We start from the raw sequence: 20,014 nt of genomic DNA on the forward strand, positions 1-20,014 counted from the left end.
TATAGCGATTGCTTCAGTCACCCCTCATGACTGTTGGAACAAATTATTCTCATCTGCCCCTTCCACTGGAGAAAATCTTTCACACATTTGGGGTAGACATTCCCCCTTCTCCCCCCAACTCACCATTGGGTTTGAGGTCTGTCAGTGACTTCAACTTGATTTAACTCACCTACAAAGCTGCTTTATCAGGTTGTGGCTGCTGGGAATGCTAGAGATTTTGGTGAGAGATTGGTGGCAGGTGGACACCAAATGAGGAAAGTAGCCTTGAAAAGGGCTCCCTAAGTCCTTACTCTAGAGGTTCTAGTCTTCTCTGAATACTCTGGACACCCCTTCAGCTAAGTAGGGTAGCTGAAAAGGGAGGAAAATGAATTTGAGCAAATTAGGTAGACTTGGGTCCCTTGAGGACAGGGTCCTGGCAAGACTAATGAAATTGGCTGGCTTTGCTTTGGAGCACATCTTTCTAAAGTCAGCCTTGTAAATTCAGGGCAGTAGTCCAGATAGCCATCCCTCCAAATATTCCAGGCTTCTTTTTGTGTGTACATATAAAGGGATTTTTTAAAAATCAGGTGTTAAAATTCCTGCCTACAGAAATTAGCAAATACCCCCTCATTTATAATCTTGGAGGGTTACCCAAGGACACTGTGAGTTTAAGTGACTTGTCTATGGTCATACAGGGGCAATATATGAGCCCATCCCTGCCTGATTCTAAGGCCTACTATGACACTAGTGATCTCACTGCCTCTAAGTTGCAGTATCATTTTAATGATTGTTAAAGGTATCTCTAATTTAATTCTAATAACTAAATAATAACTATAATTATTAACTCTCTCCTGATGCTGGTATTTTTCCTATAAAAGTAGACATCCATAGTTCATCTTTTGTGTCATTGTGCATTTTCTTTTAGAAGGTTTGCTTAAAGCCAATGCCTCTTTGTGGAAGTCAGTGACCCAAGATGCCTAGAAACTCTGAACTTATAATCCCTAGATTTTGTTATAAAAGGAGATGTCTTTTATTTATTATCTCACTGCAGATAATATAGTTGCCCCAAATTGCTCTCTCATTAATTAGAAGGACATTAGAGAGACAGGTAAGACCTTCCAATAATAGGGTCTACAGCTTCTTTTCTTTCTATCTTGTAGCAGAGTTACACTTATTTTTCAGCTTTTTGTTCTAAGTTCTTCATCAGGTCAGGATGTCATTCTTCAGAGAGTGAGATTCATAGGTAATGTCTGTCCCAGTGTCTGAAGGTAGCACAGGAAATAAATGTTTGTCAGAAGCTAAAGGAGGGAAATTAATGGAGGGAGAAAAACCTAGCTTGGAAACTATTGATGCTTAGAATTTTTGTTGCCATCTAAGTAAATCCTAAGAGACTGGGGAAAACTTATTACTTTGACAATTTTTCTGTGAAATGTATTGGACTCAAGGGGTTGTTAGCTAGGGTCTTGAAATCTTTTCACTGTCTTCAGTAGTGTCCTCTTTGAACCATTAGTTGTTTTCTAAAGTCTTTGAGACTGGTACTTGATTTTGTTTTTTTCAGATTTAAGTCAGGCAAGGGACACACTAAATCACATTGCCAAAGGGTTTTTATGTTAGGACAAGAGTAGGAAATTCTGCAATATAATTCAGGGAATGATCATTTTCTTTCTCTTTCTTTTTTCTTCCTTTTCTTTCTCCTAATTCTCTCTTCTTTTTCCTTAGCTTTCTTTTTTCCATCTCTTTCTTTTCTCTCTCCTTTCTATCTCTGGAGAGGTTGTTTGAGAAGAAAACAAAACAAAACAAAACAAAAGAAAAAAACAGGAGGTTATTTTTGGGAAACTTTATTCTTCCAAAATGCTTATTCTCTTCTTTTAAAAAATTCCCTTCCTATCCCCTTTTCCTTCTTTATATTATTGGAAGTATTTGCAGAAAAAGCATTTCTTCCAGGGTTCTCATTAATTAATTCCATTTTTTTAGTTGTAAGGGATTGCCTTTTTTACATGAGCACCTAATTTACTGACAGGAAAAGGGGGGAAAAAGACATTTTTTTGTGGGAAAGAAAGAAAAAAATGAAAATATGAAATTTGTGAGAGAACCTGAGAAAAACTGCCCCTCAGATAAAAGTGTTTGAGAAGGTAGTTCAGACTACTAAAAAGTAATAATGTCCCCGCAGAGGCAAATGTACTGACTGATTTTAAAGATGACTGCAGTGCATTCCCCCCCCCCCCCAAAAGGTAATTTACAAATGCCTGCTTTCAGAATTTGGAGTACAAGGACTGTTTTGGGACTATGGGTCCATTGCATTTTTAACTCTTTGCCTGGAATCTGATAGAAATGTGGAGTTTCAAGATAGATCACTATTCCTAAAGCGGTCCTGATTAATAGAAAGTAGATCAGAAGCCAGAGAAGTTAGGTTGAGAAATGATGAGAAATGCTGAGGAGAGACTGTTAACAAAAGCAGAGACAACAAAAAGCAGAAGCCAGAACACAGAAGGAGATGAAACCACGAACAGCTTTGATCACCTGGCAAGAGATGGGATCTATATATATGGGGAAGACTATTTGATTGAGGGAAAGTTTTGATCAAAGCAGCATGATTTGTTGTTGGAAGAGCTGGCTAGGGAAAGTCTGCCTTACTTTTTTTGGACTACCTAGAGAAGGGGACTTGGATGTCATGTCAAGTGCCATGCCCTATTACAAACAGTTATTAGTATTCCACCTCTTTCCCCCAAATGAAAAGAACAAAGGAGTGGGAAAAGACACATCAAAATCCTATAACATGTAGGGGGACTCTTGCCCTTGTGTCCTTTTGTTCCTGTATGACAGTGGTTGCTTCTGTGAGAATGGAACCAAAGCAACTCAAATCAAAGGTTTTCATATAGCATATCAGAAGAGATTTTCTGTTTCCAGAACTTGCTTGATGGTTTGTATAAACTCTAGTCATTATTGGAAAGTGTGCTGCAAGTGGATGTGCTCACAGCCTAATTGGGTATATTTGTGCTATAACATAGTTAATTATTTGTGAGGTTCTTGTAGATATAATGGTGTGTTTAACCTTTTCCTTTATAGTGTAGTTTTCTTTACCATTGTTGACATTTTCTTCCTGCTATGAAATAAGCATATTAATGGCCTTTTTTGTATGATGATGCCCTTATTTACTTGATATGGTAGCAAGAGGAAGCATGATCTGTGGATGGATAGAAAGCTCATTCATCCTCTGATTCAGAAAGATCTACATTCAAGTCTTGTCTCTGCTACATTTTGGTTATATGACAGTTCAGAACAAATCTTCTCAGATATGAAAAGCCACATGATAACAAGGAAAGAGTGGATGAATTTTAGAGACCTGAGTTATTAGCTCTGTAACTATGCACAAGTCAATTAAACCTTGATCAGTTACTTAAACATTCTATAGGCAAGTCGTTTAACTTCTCAGTACTCACGTCAATCCTCTTAAGATCTTAAATCATAAAATAGTGGTTGATCTGCACTGATAACAGACTTTCTTCATTAGGAGTTCTCTATACTGATGCTGACACAGACCTGCCTATACTTTTTTCTCTCTCCTTACCAATCCTCCCAGAAAAGCTCGCTGTATTTAGATTCAGAGGAATTGGGTCTGAATTTGAATTTTGCTCCTTTCTATGCTCCTAACATTGTCAGTAAATATTTAAAATTGTAGAGTTGTAATAATTAATTCATACAGTACTCTACATATGTAACCTCCTTCACCAATAAATCCAAGGAATTTATTAGCTCCAAGAGATTCTAGATTTACAAGCACAAGAGTCTGTCTAGAGGGCTTGTCTCTCAAAGAGGTTAATTTTTCCTTGACTCATTAATGTCATCTGAATGTCTCCAGGAAAAACTCTAAAAGAAATCTTAGGTATGGCTCCTCTCTAGGGTTTCCTCTTATATGGGTAAAATGATTCCCTCCTGCATGGCTATTTGGTATGGGTTAGCTTTTTATTTCCTCTACAAAAGAAAATGCATATAATAAAAAGAATCTTTTGTCATATAAGAACAAATATAGAAATACAAACTACTTGAATAGCTAATTGTGGTTTCTATATCCCCCGAGATAGTAAATATCCTTTTCAAGACTGCTGAAAATGTCATATTTATCTTGGATCTGCCCTGTCTAAGCAATACATAAAAATTATTTACAAGAGTGGAATGTCCAAGGCCTTCTGTCCTCTCCTTGAATGATTGTACTCCTCTAGCTGCAACGTTATCTTGAAACTTTTTCTTCTCTGAGAGACATACTTTTAAAGAAATCTCCTCCCCTGAAGTGGCAGCTATTTGACTCAAGAATGCTTAAACTCAATATTACCCAGGAGGTAATGATAAGGCTGTAAATGTTCAGTTCTCAGAATTTCTACTTATTGTTTTATACTAAAAAGAGGAAACATAAAGGAAAAAGAAAATAATCATGCATTGAAAGTTCAAGAAACTGCAGTCTCAGATTCACTTGGGTCAACATATATCTCTCATTGCCATGTGTTTCTGTTGTAAGTTGGTGGTGGTGGTGGGGGTTGGTAAGAGGGGGAAATTTTGCAGAAAATCTCAAAGAGAGAAAGTTTATGAAAAGGGGAAAAGGTCCAAAAGGGGATGGATCTTTTTCTCTTTATTCTTATAGAGCACACAGACAATGGTTCCTCTAAAAAGTCCATTCCCTTGGTCTAAGTCAACTAATCAAAAGCGGGTGATTTCAGTCATTGACAGTCAAACAGGAGTTCACTGTGTCCTCCCAGTAAAGCAAGTATTCAGTAACTGGCAGAGCAGATGGCCAGAGCTCAATGGAAAAAGCACCCCATTCTGTCATATCCCCTTCAACATTTATTGTGTTCCTTTGCTTTCATACTGGCCAATAAGATAGGTGTGAGGTGGCACCTCAGAATTATTTGATTTGCATTTCTCTAATCAAGAGTGATTTAGAACATTTTTTCATATGATTATTGAGAGCTGTGATTTCTTCATCTGAAAACTGTCTATTCATATTCTTTGACCATTTATCAGTTGGGGAATGACTTGGATTCTTATAGATTTGATTTAGTTCTTTATATAGAAGTATCCCATTCTGACAAAGATCTCTGGCCTGATTTCCCTTCAGCCTCATTAGGGGACTCTTTTAATTAAGCTACATCTCATGTGTTCTGTTGCATTTTTTACAGGTTAAATTCAATAACTTCTACATGGTCATATAGCTAGAAAAATTGTTGAGAAGAGATTTGAACCCAAATCTTTGTAAATCCAAATCCTGAATTATCTACTATGGCATGCTATGATGTAGCATCCAAATTAATTAATTAGTGAGTTAAATACAAATCTCTCATCAGGTATTTAAATTGAAGTTTATGGAAATGAATGCAGGTAAAATGATATCCTCAAGACCACAAAGCTAATAAGGGCAGCTAGGTGATACAGTGGATAGAATTATGAAGACTCCTCTTTCTGAGTTCAAATCTGGCCTTGGATAATTACTTGCTGTTTGATCCTGGGCAAGTCTCATAACCTTATTTGCCTCAGTTTCCTCATCTATAAAATGAACTTGAGAAGAAAATGGCAAACCAAGAAAATGGTAAACCAAAAATGAACACCAAAGGGAAATAGCAGGCCTGAAAAGGGTTTGTCAAACCCTTGCAACAGAGATTATAGTCTTCCCTGAATGCCCTGCAAACCTCTGTAGAAGGTAGAATTTTCCAAAAGAGGGAAGTGACATTCTGAGACTTGCCCCTTTGGAATATCCTTTTGGCGGCTATGTGAAGAATTCATTGGTGAGGAGAGAGGTTAGATGGAGGGAAGACAAAGGGTATATTATTATAACAATCCACGTGAGAGGTGACAAGGGTCTGAACTGAACTGGTAGCTATGTACTAGAAAGGCAATGGATATAAGAGATGTCATGGAACTACAAGGTTGGTGAGGTTCAAACAAAAAAGAAGGAGGTACTGGGGACCTGTATAATACAACTGAATCATAAGCAGCCGTAACATTGAGAGATGAATGAGACTTCCATTGATCAACAATCCTAGGTTGCTACATTAAATTTGAAACTTAGAACCCCGACAACTTTGATAGGAAATATAGGAAAGCTTAGAAAAATAAGCTGCACATGAAGACCTCCCAGGAAGATCAGCCCAATTTAGAATTATGAGAATAAGCTCCTCATGGTTAATGTCTGCCTTTTGAATTGGTTCTCAGGGTAATTAAGTGGAATGCCATTGCAAAGCTCTCCGTGGTCTTTGATACTCAGCCATGGTTACTTGACTATTTTAGACATGCAATAATAGCTTAGCACTTAACACAGAGCAAAAGATTCAAAACACTCATTTTCTTCCTTTTGAAATTTTATTTTAAAATGTTAATTATTTAAAGACTTGAAAATCCTTTTCTATAATTCATACTGATCCTTGGGGCTGTATTTTTCCAGCTTTGATCCTGTGTCGACTAGAATAAATCGATGGCTTTTTTATCCCTCTTAGAAGTGACATGTTAGAGTCACAGCTGTCAAACTTTGTTCCCTACTGAATTTGGATCTTATCCTTTGGAGGGATGTATGCCTTTCCAAATATTCTTACTATATACTATCTGGTTAGGGTGGTCAGGGATACAGTGTAATACATGGAGGAAAGCTTAGAATGTTTTCCTTCTTCTAATCTTGGGCTCTGCTATTATTTCTGTGACCTTCCCATTATTTTGCTTTTCTTTATTTCAGGTTCCTCATCTAGAAAACATGGTCTGATCAGATGATCTCTAAGTTCCCTTTGAAAATGAAAATATTGTGATTCTAGAACAAAAGAAGCAATTACTTTTATGGAAGAATTTCCTAAAAGTCATCATTTCTAGGGTTTTCTCCCTTTCTAAGAAAATATGGTTTTATATGAGGTCTGAAAAATCATGTAAAGGATATCAGCTTTCAAATTGGGTAGAAGCATTGAGACATTTCTGGGCTGAAATCAAATACTGTGTGATAGCTTACATAACAAGTTTTCCCAGCTCCATGCCAATTAGGAGATACTACTACTGCTACTGCCCAAGTGATGAAAAAGTTTCTAAAATCAGAGCTCCTGAATCTCTTTATCCGGCAGTTAGGTGGCATAGTGGATAGAATTTCAGGCCTGATGTCAGGAAGACTCATCTTCCTAAGTTCAAATCTGGCTCAGTCTGGCCGCAGATACTTACTAGCTGTATGATCTCAGGCAAGTCACTTAAACCATTTGCCTCAGTTTCCTCATCTGTCAAATGAGCTAGGGAAGGAAATGGCAAACCACTCTTAATATTTGCCAAGAATACCCCTAATAGGATCACAAAAATCAGATATCACTGAAGCGATTGACCAACAATAAATAATAACAAATCTCTTTATTAGAGAAAAAACCAGGTGAAATTTCCATTATGAGCTAATGCATAGCCTAACTTCACCCCAGAGGGATTGAAGACATTTGTTACTACCATCAGATCAAAAACCAGAGGTACTTTGAATAGAGGGAGCAGATACCCTTCGAACTCTTCCAGTTTTCTTGGGGCAATCAATGTGCAGTAGTAGATTGAGTGTTGAAGCTGGAATCAGGAAGCCGAGGGTCAAGTCCAGTTGAGGCAAGTTGAAATCTTTCTGAGACTCTGTGTTCTTATGAATGGACTGGTAATAAGGATTCTAGAAGTGTGTGCCTTACAGAGCTGTTGTAAGGTTTAAATGAGACAATGTAATGAGATTGCTTTATAAACAACTTTGTAACACTCTGAAAACATCATATCTCATTACTACTATTACTGCTATTACTGCTACTACTGCTGCTGCTGCTACTACCACTGCTACTGCTGCTGCTGCTGCTGCTGCTGCTACTACTACTACTACTACCATCACTACTACTGTCAGGTGATACTGACAAACATTGAGGGTCCCAAAGTGGTGAGGAGAATGAGACATGGTCACTACTAGGGACTACATACTACTACTGATATTACTCCTACTACTACCACTACTACTACTCCACCACCAACAACAACTAGTACTACCATCACTAGTACTGTTGCTATTCCTACTACTAAAGATGCTAATGGTAGCTGTGGTTTTAGCTTGGATTACTGCATCGGTCAATTGGTTGGTATAACTGTCTCTTTCCAATTGTCTCATCCATTCTAGACTCAGTGTAAAAGATGGATGGGATATTAGAATATAGATGATAATTTCCTAGGATTGGAAGCCATAATATGTCCATAATTTTCTTCCTTTTCCTCTTCTTTATAACATCATTCTTCAACTTCAGATCCTTTTTACTATTATTTAATAGAAAAGTTAATACCTGTGTGTTTGTGAGGATATTAAGTATTCCTGCCACCTTCAGTCCAACATTCTTTTTCTTCAGCTTTTCTATCTTAACTGGGATGGCAATATCAGTGCATTGTATAAATGAGTCATTTTCCAAAAGAGGGGAAGAAAATTTGTTTTTTGTTTTTTGTCATTTTGAATGAATATTTTTTCTTTTAAATATCACTAAAATAAAGAATTCAACAATGAATTCTTGGTTAAATTGAATACCAGTTCAATCTTGAGGCTAATGGTGTGATAAGTTTTATCATGAAGGAATATGCAACTACTTGATCTTAAGTGTAATACAGTCAGAGAAGATTGAATTTACTTTTAATAGAGCTTTAAATTTATGAAGTGCTTTCCTTTTTAGGAATGAAAAAGAACTTTTTACTCTCATATTGTCCTTACAAGAATTCAATAGTTTAATTTAGCAAATATATATTAAATTTCTGCTGTGCCAACTAGGAACTGTGCTAGGAAGCTTATCTTCTATTTGGGGGATATAGTATGTACACAAATAAACATATTCCAAAGTTGGGGATGGGAAGGAGAGACAGACAAACAGATAGACACAGAGACACACAGAGAAAAAGTGAGACAGAGACAGACACACACACAGATAGAGACAGAGATGAAGAAGGGGAGTCAGAGAAACAGAGAAAGACAGAAGTAGACATAAAGAGGTACACACACTCACACACACACACACACACACACACACACACACACAGAAAGACAGAAACAGAAGAAAATCAGGAAAATCCTTGAGTAAGGGATGGCGTATGAGTTGAAACTTTATAGAAACTTGAGATTTAGAGGGGGAGGTGAGAATGGAATATATCTGTAAATGAGGATATTATAGAAGGTTGTCTCTAAAATTCCCTTTTATGATCCTGTGAACCTATGTAAAGTTTGAGAAATTAACTCAGTTTTGCTGGAATCCAACAGTTCAGTTTAGCAAATATGTTAAACTCTACCATGTGCAAAGGATTGTGCTGAGGGAACAATATGAAATTAATATGGAAACATACGTTGTAATAATATTGCAGAGAGCCTTAAATTCCAAGCGTAGGCATTTAATCTTTGAAGTAATAGAGAGCTGTGAACATTTTTGAACATGGTCAAGCATGTATCTATGGCAAATGTATTATTTCAGAGAGGAGAGTCTGGAGAGACAGAGAAGATAATCTTGGCTTTCCTTTCTGGTGTGGGGGGGGGAGTCAAAGCACAGAGTAGTGAAAGCATTTTCCCCACTCCCTACTTCTTGTGTTTTCATTGCATCTTTGCTTCAGTAACTGTGAGGTCTGGGAAAGGTTTTGTTCTCTTAATGGACTTAAAAATATGAACATTCTGTTCCAAAGTAAGTAATTGTCATATAATTGAGTTTAATGATCAGATTGATTAAAAACAATATTTTTATTAGAAAACATTCAAACAATTTTTTGTGAAAAGGTTGCCCAAATAGTGTCCCAGAATGATTTAATTAGTCTGGGTCTTATATACTATTGTGACAAATAGAGCTTCCTATAAAATTCTACAAAGTTCTAGACATTATCTCATACTATAGGGTTTAAATTGAAGTTACAATTTAAGAATAATGTTTATCAAACAGAGAAAAAAAATCAAATTTATACCATGAGATATTAAATCAGAAGACTTAGCATCACACAAATGTAAGGATTTCCAGAATAAAGTAATTTCAAACAACAAAAATTCAAACAATAAGTTTATGATAAAAGACTAAATTCTATTTCATCACATATATTAAAATGTTATTGTCATATGCTATCTTGTAGTGAATTATAAAATTAGTATTTAGACTATAAAAAAACCTCTTAAATTCTGTCAATACATGATAAAGTGTATTGGTTTCAAGGCAGAAAAATGGTAAGGGCTAGGCAATGGGGGTTAAGTGACTTGCTCAGGGTCATACAGCTAGGAAGTGTTTGAGGGTAAGATTTGAATCCAGGACCTCCTATCCCTGGGCCTTGTTCTCAATTCACTGAGCCATTTAGCTACCTCCAAATGCTATTTTGTTTTGATTGCCAATTAGTAATTTATGCATTTAGAAAATTAATAAATGTCTAGTTAAGACTTATTTATACTTTACTTCATTTTAATTTATTTATAAATTTAAGATTCCAATATTTTGCTTTCTCAATTCACCCATTAGTGCCTTTTGGTTCAACATGTGTCTCAAATGACATTACCCATAAAATCTTCCTTCTCTTTCTTATAATTCTTTTATTTTAAATATTTCATAATAGATATTATAGGCTTCTTTGTGTTCTGGGCTAAAACCTTTTGATGCTTGAGTTAAAGTACATGAATTAGGTAATTATGATTACCATAAAATAATAAAGAGTATAATAAATAGTATTAAAAATCCATGTATGACAGTAGAAGCAAGGGATCCAAAATAGAACTCTACCAAGATTTTAAGTTACATTGATTATCTTCCTGGAGTTTTGACACTCATTGTCTTATATGAGTAGTTGAATTATGAATATGTTCAGATATAACAGGAATGTAAGTACAAGGAAATTGAAACTAAGTAAAGTCAAATGATTAGGCAAAGGTCAGACAATTAGGAAATGTTTAACACAGACTCAAACTCCAGTCTTCCTGATTTCCAGTCTATTCACCATGCCAGCTGTGTCTTTGTGACCTCTTTCAGGCAACATGCAAAAATCTAATAGCCTGTTCAGTTAGAGACAGATTAAATAAGGACCTTGGGTAGCACTTTGATAATATTGAATAATACTAATCTTTAATTAATTTAATTAATGCTAATCTTTTTATTCTCACTCAGAGGAATTCAAGCAAGCAGTTAAAAAATTAAAGCAGAAATTTAAACAAGTCTTTGTTCATAGATAACTTCTTACAGGAAGCAAAAACACATGCATCAGTGATTGCTCTTTGGATGGTATTAATGGGAAACCTCCCATGTAATAAGGAGTAGGAGTATATGTCCAGCATTTAGAATATTTTAGTCTTTAGGAGACTTGTGTGATGTGTGTAGGAAAACATTATCAGATCTCCTTAGGATGGATGATGACCTTTTTGTCTGGACCAGAAAGTTGGTCTGATTCTGAGAATTTTTTTCAGCTTCTAAGTCTGATGAATAAAAAATAATCAAGAGGCATACACTAAGAAACAACCACAGGAGAATGAGCCATGTCTATTTGGGAGCCAAATGCTAGGGGTAGAACTGATTTCTTGACTAGAAGGCAGAGCAAGAATTTTATGGCAAATCTCTTTCACAAGTGGGCACTTGATTCAACACTGTACTCATGTTATCCACTTGGTTTACCATTACTTGATAGGAATGTTTCTGATGAAGCTTGTCCAGTGTCTTCGAGAAGTAGCCTCAATTCACCCAAATATAAACACACAATTATAAGTATATATTCTAAAGGACATTCTGAAACTTGAATGAAATTTACATATGTATTAACATAAGGTATTTATAGTAGGAAATGAGCTGCTTATTTCACTATAGGTTTTCCAATGTTATGAATCTGACAAAGAAACTTGAATAACATTATTGGGTTAAAATAAGGGAAACTTAAAGCAAAACAATTTCTTCTAAATTAATTTGTTATTAAAACTCTTCCTCTCCCCTTTGCTTATTTGTACCAGTCCATCCTATGTCAGTCATTCAACTAGGATTTATAACTATAACTATAACTATAACAACTATGATTTGCGCACTGTGCTGAAGAGCAAAATAAGGGAATAAAACCAACATTGACAGCTTGCAAATGATACAATTGTCTTTGGCGCACACACATAGCGCCTGCAAAGATTTAAGATCTACTTTTCTCAGGTTCTCAGGTCTGATTTTAGAGGAAGGAAACATTCTTGAAATGTTGGAGGAAAATGGTAACTAGGAAGAGAAATAAACATAAGATAGTATCCAAGGGTCAGAAAGAGTGGAAACCATCTCAAGCAGCAGAATCTGCTAAGAAATGTCCATGTGGGACATTATCATAAGGTTTCTGATGAGTAGTACGTTTAGCAACACTAAGAGCAAGAGTTAACTAGAAGACTTTTATTAAAAATAGCTTATGGAGTATCTCTTAGTGTAAGAAAACCTTTTTTTCTTCCAAAGTTGTCCCAAATAATTTATGATTGCAAAAATATATCTAGAATCCGTGTAAATTATAATTAATCTACCAATTGCTATTATATAGATTTTAGTTAAGGTAATAAATTATGCAACTGGAGTTGATGATGTAGACAGTAAATGATAGCTTTCTATAATTTCATGTTGAGAATGTTCATTGCATCTAGAAATAAGAGAACCTTTGGAATTACTTAAGGAAGTCCCGTTTGAAATAAGACAATCAGGGTTGTAGGAAAGGGGAATCAATTGATATGTTCCCACTATGTTCTAGGCACTGTTAGGCTCTTTTTAAAACAAACAAACAGACAACTTTTACCTTCTTTCATAGAATCTATACCAAGTTAGTTCCAAGGCAAAAGAGTGGTAAGGGATAGGCAATTGGGGTTAAGTGACTTGTTCAGGGTCATATAGTTAGGAAGAGTTTGAGATAACATTTGAACCTAGGACCCCTGCTCCACTCCAGGTCTGGTTCTCTATGCACTGATTCACCTTACTGCCCCATTGTGTTAAGCTCTTTGTAAATATTATCTTATTTGAGATCTTCATAATATCTTTGGGAGGTAGGTGCTATTATTATTCTTATTTTCAGTTGAGGAAAATAAGGGAAACAGAAGATAAGTGACTTGTCCAAAGTCACACAGGCTGTATTTGAACTCAGTTTTCCTTACTCCAGGCCCAATGTTCTATCCCTTGTGTCATTTAGCCACTTGGGTGTTGTGGGGAGGTATAGAAGAATAGGAAGAGGAGGTAGAGGAAGAAGTGGCACATATAAATGAAAAGAACTGAAAATACCTTAAATATTGGACTAAGACAATCTTTTTTTTTATAATGCCTGTCATTTCTACAATAAAAGCAAATGATTCCATTACCTTCATCCTTGATGAGAAGATTAAGTACTGCCAAATTCTCTTCTCTGACTTCTCATATTACTCAGTCCTTAGCTATTGTAAGACTTAAATTAATATTTCTATACAGATATGTATTTTATAAAGTTTATTAGAAATGATAGACAATCATACTTTTAAATCTCATCATTCCTCTAAGTAACCTCACCATGAGTTGCCTAGCCTGCCATTTCCTTTCTCTTTCCCCATTACCTGCCTGCTCTATTCCTGCTTTCGTTCAAAGCCAAAAGCCAAAAGCCCCAATCAGTCACTATCCCTCACTTTTATTGACTTACAGCATGTACAAAGACACAAGACTTGGTGTAATTGTGTTATGTGAGGAATGTTGATGAAGAGCCAGGCTATTCAGTAGGGAGAGGAAATGAAGTTCCTTGACACAATTTCCCCTGTGATCCTTTGGGAGACCAGTTTCCCAGATGGATCATTTAAATATAACAATCATAACTCTACTTTCTAGCTAAAAGTACATACAATATTTCATTTTTCTAAGAGGAAGTTACAATAGTTAGAGATGTGAGGGAAATATAAGAGGAAAAATACAAAAACTGATTGATAGATGCATTGACAAAATGCCAATTAGGGGGCAGTCCCCTTTGGCATAAGAGTTTACATTCAGAATAAGTATGTTCAGCCCCCTTCAGTTCAGTTCATTATATCCCAAAGTTCATTCTGGATCTTTTGATGTGGTGTCTGGTTTCTTCAGGCATCTTTACAGCACCTTCTCCAAAAGGATCCACTTTCTTGATTCGGGATGTTGGCAAGTTTCTTTTCTTGAAATTTCTCCCCAAAATTTTAAATCTTGGATTTTTAGGATAATTATACAATCCCCCTGAGGAGGGTATTGACCAACACCAGACTCACACTGGGATACATAGCTGAGTTATGAGGTATATGAAACAATTGTCAAAAGCAAAACAAAAACAAACCACCCCTTAAAAAATCCCCAAAATAAAAAAACAAAAATTAAATTCTGTATAAATATAACAAGAAATACAGAAATGACAAAAAAAATAAAAATAAATCTTACATGTATAAAATCCTGACTAAAAAGTAGACCTTTGGCAGGTTCTTGAATCACAGCAAGGCTCTATTAAAGTGAATTCTGTCCCACAAGCCTGTAGGACAATAGCAGCAATACAGCACTTTAACCATTTGCAGCCACGACTACAGAAAATTGCCAAACTATAAGAGAGAAGGGGCTATGTTTCAGCAGTAAATGGGAAAAATCACTCCCTGGTCTGATTGTACCATCACTGTCAGAGATAGGGATGATAGCCAACCTGAGGTACTTGACTCAGAATAATGCACATGGAGTATGGTACAAGGGAGTCCTGCACCTTAACATATGTCAAGCACCACAACCTTGATTCTCATACTAGGTTCAAGTCCTTTTTCATTGGCATAGAAATTCTCCCTGGATTGAGTTTGATCTGTTTTGACCTTGTGCTACTTGGCACTGTATAGTGACCCTTTTGTTCCCTTCTCCTGGAATCAGACACAATCATTAAACAAAGTTCCATAATATTTATCAATAAATGGCAGGTTTCCATAGTCTAAAGCTTTGGGGAATGCATATTACTAGGGCTAATAGATACTTTAAACTTATACTGTAAACTATATCTGTCAAGTAAAAAACACACTAATACTTATTTCATGTACTTCAAGTATCACCAAAGATAGGGAAAAAATATCCCATTACAAATATAAAGAGAAAAAAATAATTAAAAATAATAATTTCACAGTTCATATTCCATGTGACAATGTGTTAGCCAAGCAGAGGCATAACACAAAAGGGGCTCACTCAAAAATGAAAATTTATATCCCTCTTAACTTGTCCAGAATCCAGAGCATGAGAGTACATACTTTTTTCACCTGATAAAAGTGTTTTAAAAACAGCAGTACACCAATTAATATAGATTCTAAAAAGTACCCAAATCCCCAAAATTATGAGCCCATTAATGACAATAGCAAACAAACCAACTAACATTAGGATTCACATAACTTGCTGTGTAGCATGTAAAAACCTTTGAAATCATGAATATTTGTCACAAGTTCTACAGATTTAACCAATCTTTCAACCTTGGATGAGATATCTTTAACAAAGTCTATTATTACCATCATTCCAAAATTTGGTAGGAGAGAAACCCAAAAAATCTCTGTACAGTTGATGAAAAGATACAAATATAATAAATCCATTTCAAAGCTACAATGCTTCACAGGAAAAAAAAATCATGCCCACCTACTAGATGAGATTATAACACATCACAGGTTAAGTAAGTCACTTGGGCACCTCCCTCCCTCTTGGTATGAGACTGTAAAAGCGTAACAGAACTATCTTCAATATGTCCCACCCATTTTCATGTAGAGCCAAGGACTAAAAAGTAAAATTCACTTCAGATGTGTCATCCATTACATTTTCAATAAATGCAGAGATGGGAAAATACCACAATGCCATTGCATTCTACTTCAACTACAAATCGACCCATATGTCTTATTATAAACAACTCAGAGGCAGGGATATGAGCAGTCAGAGACAGGGGTGCTCCCAGATATCTAAAAATCACTTTTGAAGATCCATTAAAATCAATTTAAATTATTAGATAAATAAATTCTCCAAAACTGTTACAGGTTGAAACCAGGTTTATGAAGTCTATTCATCATTATATATATGACAATTAACAAAGGCAAAAAAGCAACAAAATGCTGTTTATGGACTTTTAACAAAGATATTCTTCTAGAGTACAACCACAGAGCAAGTACAGATAAAGATAATAGAACATAATATTTCAATTTTTGATAACTCATACATCTTGTATTTAGAATTGTGTTATAGAGACTTCTTCATTCTGGGGAAGGGAACAAACTGAAAGAGTTAACATCAATAAGGCAATGGAATCTGAAAAGGCTTAAAATTCACCTTAAGATGCTTTGAAGCTACTTCCCCTCCCATGTACCATCATTCATCACAATCCCTTTGTCCACACCTCTGGGGTCCCCCATACTGAGGGGAGTTCCCTCACTGAGTACCGATGTTTGGGTGTGAGTCTTGATTTGCCTCAACTGAATAACGATTCCTCCTATCAATATTACTATTCCTGAAACTTCTATTCCTATTTTCCTGATTTCTCTTCTTACAATTCATAATTACATTACCAACCTTTCCACAAAAATAACATGTTAGTAGTTGTTTTGTGGATTCTTGTTAGGGAGCTATGACCTCTCCTTGCTTTACTTTTCCAACTTTTTTGGTTAATTCTTTTATTTCCTTCCTCAATGTCTCTACTAAAGTAGCATTCTCTTTATCCTTCTCACCCTGTTTGCAGTCAATTCCTTTATTTCCTTCCTTAATGTTTCTATTAAACCAGTGTTTTCCTTCTCCTTTTCCTTATGACCATCAAAACCATAAACTGCACTCTTTTCAATTCTTCAAGGTCCATAGTAGGGCAGTTTGGACATATAGTCATAAAATAATTCCTAACTACCTTACAACAATTTTACAAATTGTATTGTGATTTGTCTAACATCCCTTTCCCTATCAGGATTGTGACCATGAAAATGTGGGTTCAAGACTGTGAATTGCCAAAACTGTAAAAATAATTTTAGTGTCTTGATTTTATATCAAAAATAAGTGGTTGCCATGGGAAAAATTCCCATATATGAAATACCCAAGTCAGCTGGGTTTTATGGAGATTTCAATTAATATGAATGAAGGAATTAAGGGAAGGGAGAGAGACAGAGGAAGAGGAAATAGTAGGAAAAGGCCTAGGGCCTAGGCCAAATGGCCTAGGCCTTTCTCTTTAAGAGAAAACTAAGTCAGTCTTTTATCTACTCACCGCAAGATTTTGTACCAAGAAAAACTCCAATTAAGTTCAGAGGCCCACCTACTCCAACTAGTCTGAGATCCAAGAAACTCTAAGTTGAGAGAGCCAGCTCCTTTTAAAGAGAAATTTCTCTTATGTCACCTCCCCTAAATTTTCACACCTACCAATCACAGTAGACGTTTTCCACAGGACTGACCATTCTTAATTTACATCTTCTTTTGTTAATCACCTTCCTTGAGTAGACTAAAACTTCACATCTCTTGCTAAGCTTGCCCTTTGTAAGTTGCTTGACCTTTTAGTGATTAATTTAACCTTTATAGGTCCTTAGCACCCTTTTGTATTCGATCTAAAAATAGACCTAGTTTAAGGTTTTGGCCTCACTATGGGTTAGGGACTTTTTCATTGTTCAATAAGGAGTTTTACAACTTTATCTTCCCCTAAAGTATGCCTAAGTATGGGTGGAGTAATGTTAAAATTCCCAATACATTCCTGATCAAGTACCTCCATTGTTTAAATGGGGAATAGCCTTAACCAAATGTTCCAAGGTAGAGTTTGAGCAGTTTTAAAATTCACAGGATCAAGTCCTATATATCTTCCTCCCAGCTCAACAAGCCTATCCTTAAACTGGGGTGGGTTTTTACTGTCTTCTTGCATAAGATTTTTTAATTTAGTTCAAGTACCAGGCCCATCAGAACAAGCTCTCATGGCATTTAGCAATGAATTTCTAGCCTGGCACAGTTGTAAGTAATCTTTCTCTGAATTTGGGTCCCATTTGGGATCTTCAGTTGGCCAACGAGTTGTTCCTTCTCCCTGGGTCTGATTAACAAGAGAAAGAATTTTATTCTTTTCCCTTTCTGTTAGCAAGGCCTGTGGCAAAACTTCCACATCAACCCATGTGGGTTTATATGTATGAAAACTGTTCTCAACCCTATTTATTAACCATTGTGAAGATTGGATTTAGCTCCCCCCTTATTGTAACAATGAAGATACTTAGCTCTTCTTTTATTGTGATGATTAAATTGTAATCCCCTGATTGTAACAACGAAGGTACTTAGCTCTTCCTTTATTGGAAAGATTGAATTGTAATCCACAATCTATTTTAGATTTTAATCCCCAAAAGTAACTCAGTATTTTAAGTGGATCTAGCCATTTTAACTACAAAAAAGTGTTAAGTAACTACAAAAGGTGAACTAATCAAAAAAGGTGTGACATAACCCAAAAAGATATAATCTAACCAAAGAAGGTATGAACTAAAGAGTGGGCAGTCCTGGAGAAAAGCATCTGCTGTGATTGGTAGATGTGAAATTTAGGGGAGGTAACACAAGAGAAAAAGATCTTTAAAAGAGGACCAGAGTCCAGAAGAAGATATATTCAATTCGATATTCAATTTGAGGAGATCAAAGAGCTCCCTGACTCAGAGGAGAAACTGGAAGACAGACACTTGAGAAGTGACTGCAAGATAAACACTCAGACTTCTTTCCATTTAGATGGTCACTGTTGGTGAGTGAAAGGCTGACTTAGTTTAGTGACCCTATCTTTCTCAGAAAAGCCTTAGTACTTCTACCTGGCTGAGAGGAAGCCAGAGTTTCTTCTCTCTCTCCTTTCTCTCGTTCTCTCTCGTTCTCTCTCTCTCTCTCTCTCTCTCTCTCTCTCTCTCTCTCTCTCTCTCTCTCTCTCTCTCTCTCTCTCTCTCTCTTATTCCTTAATATCTTCCCTCTAATGTAAATAAACTACAATAAATTCCATTTGCTTTAATAATTCATTTTGGGATTTAAATTAAATCCCTGGCGACTACCTATATAAATATTTAGAGTCCAACCAAAACTTAAATTTAACAATAGATAGGCTTGGTCTCAAATGAGGGAAATTTTTTTGAACCTTGATGTCTAGTGGAGAAAAATGTGTATGATGTTTAATGTTTAATAAATCTCCATGTCTGTTATATGTAGGGACATATATTGGAGGGAAAAGACCTTTATTTGACTCATCTGTGGTAACTGCTGCTTGGCCTGTGTTCTGGAGTTCAATGGAATGGGTTGTAGTGAGGCTAGTAGGGGAATGGTGTGGGTTGGTTGAATAAAGAGGGAGATGTTGCTCAGAGCCTTGGGGGGGCAGGATGAAGAGATCAGGGGCTGGGCTGGGATATGGTTGAGAGGAATGAGGGTGAGGCTGGGGATGGGTAGAGATGAGGGTGGGTGGGACCTGGTACTGGGTGGAGAGGAGTAGTATGGGTGGGGCCTAGAGGAGTCATAGTAAGGTTTGTGGGAAGGAGGGTATGGAAAAGGATTGAAATAAGGGTGATACAGGTGTGGATAGGGGAGATACGTGAGCACTGGGTAGTTAGAAGGAGGTTATGAGTGGTGAGATGTTAAGGGAGTGTAGAGAGGTACATTGGGGGAAAGGGGATGTGAGTAGTAGGAGAAGAGCAAGGTCTGACAGGGAGAGGAGCTGAAAGGTTCAAGTCATGGTTTGGGTCAGTATGAAGAGAAACCTCCTCACAGGTCAGGTGGGATGATAGAGTGTGTTTCTTGCTAGATTTCACTGAAGGACTTAAGCTAGAATGATTTGGTTCCAGAGAAAGAGAGGGAATGGTTGATTTATCAACATGATATGCCTACAAGAACCAGTATTTATAATCTTTGGAATCTTTGTTTTTAATGACTAACTTCAACTCTTTTAAGATCTTGAAGTCAAAAGAGCCATATTTTGACCAGGTAAAAGGTATGTCAATCCAGGCTTTGCAAAGCTCCAATTCGCTTTAGGAAGATTGGGATCACCCCAAGAAGTAAAACGTGTATTCAGGGGTGAATCAGGATTGATATTTCCTGATTTCACTTGATTTGTTGTAGTATTTCCTATATTGTCTAGT

The sequence above is a fragment of the Monodelphis domestica genome, chromosome 1, assembly GCF_027887165.1.
Source record: "Monodelphis domestica isolate mMonDom1 chromosome 1, mMonDom1.pri, whole genome shotgun sequence".
NCBI classification, from domain to species: domain Eukaryota; kingdom Metazoa; phylum Chordata; class Mammalia; order Didelphimorphia; family Didelphidae; genus Monodelphis; species Monodelphis domestica.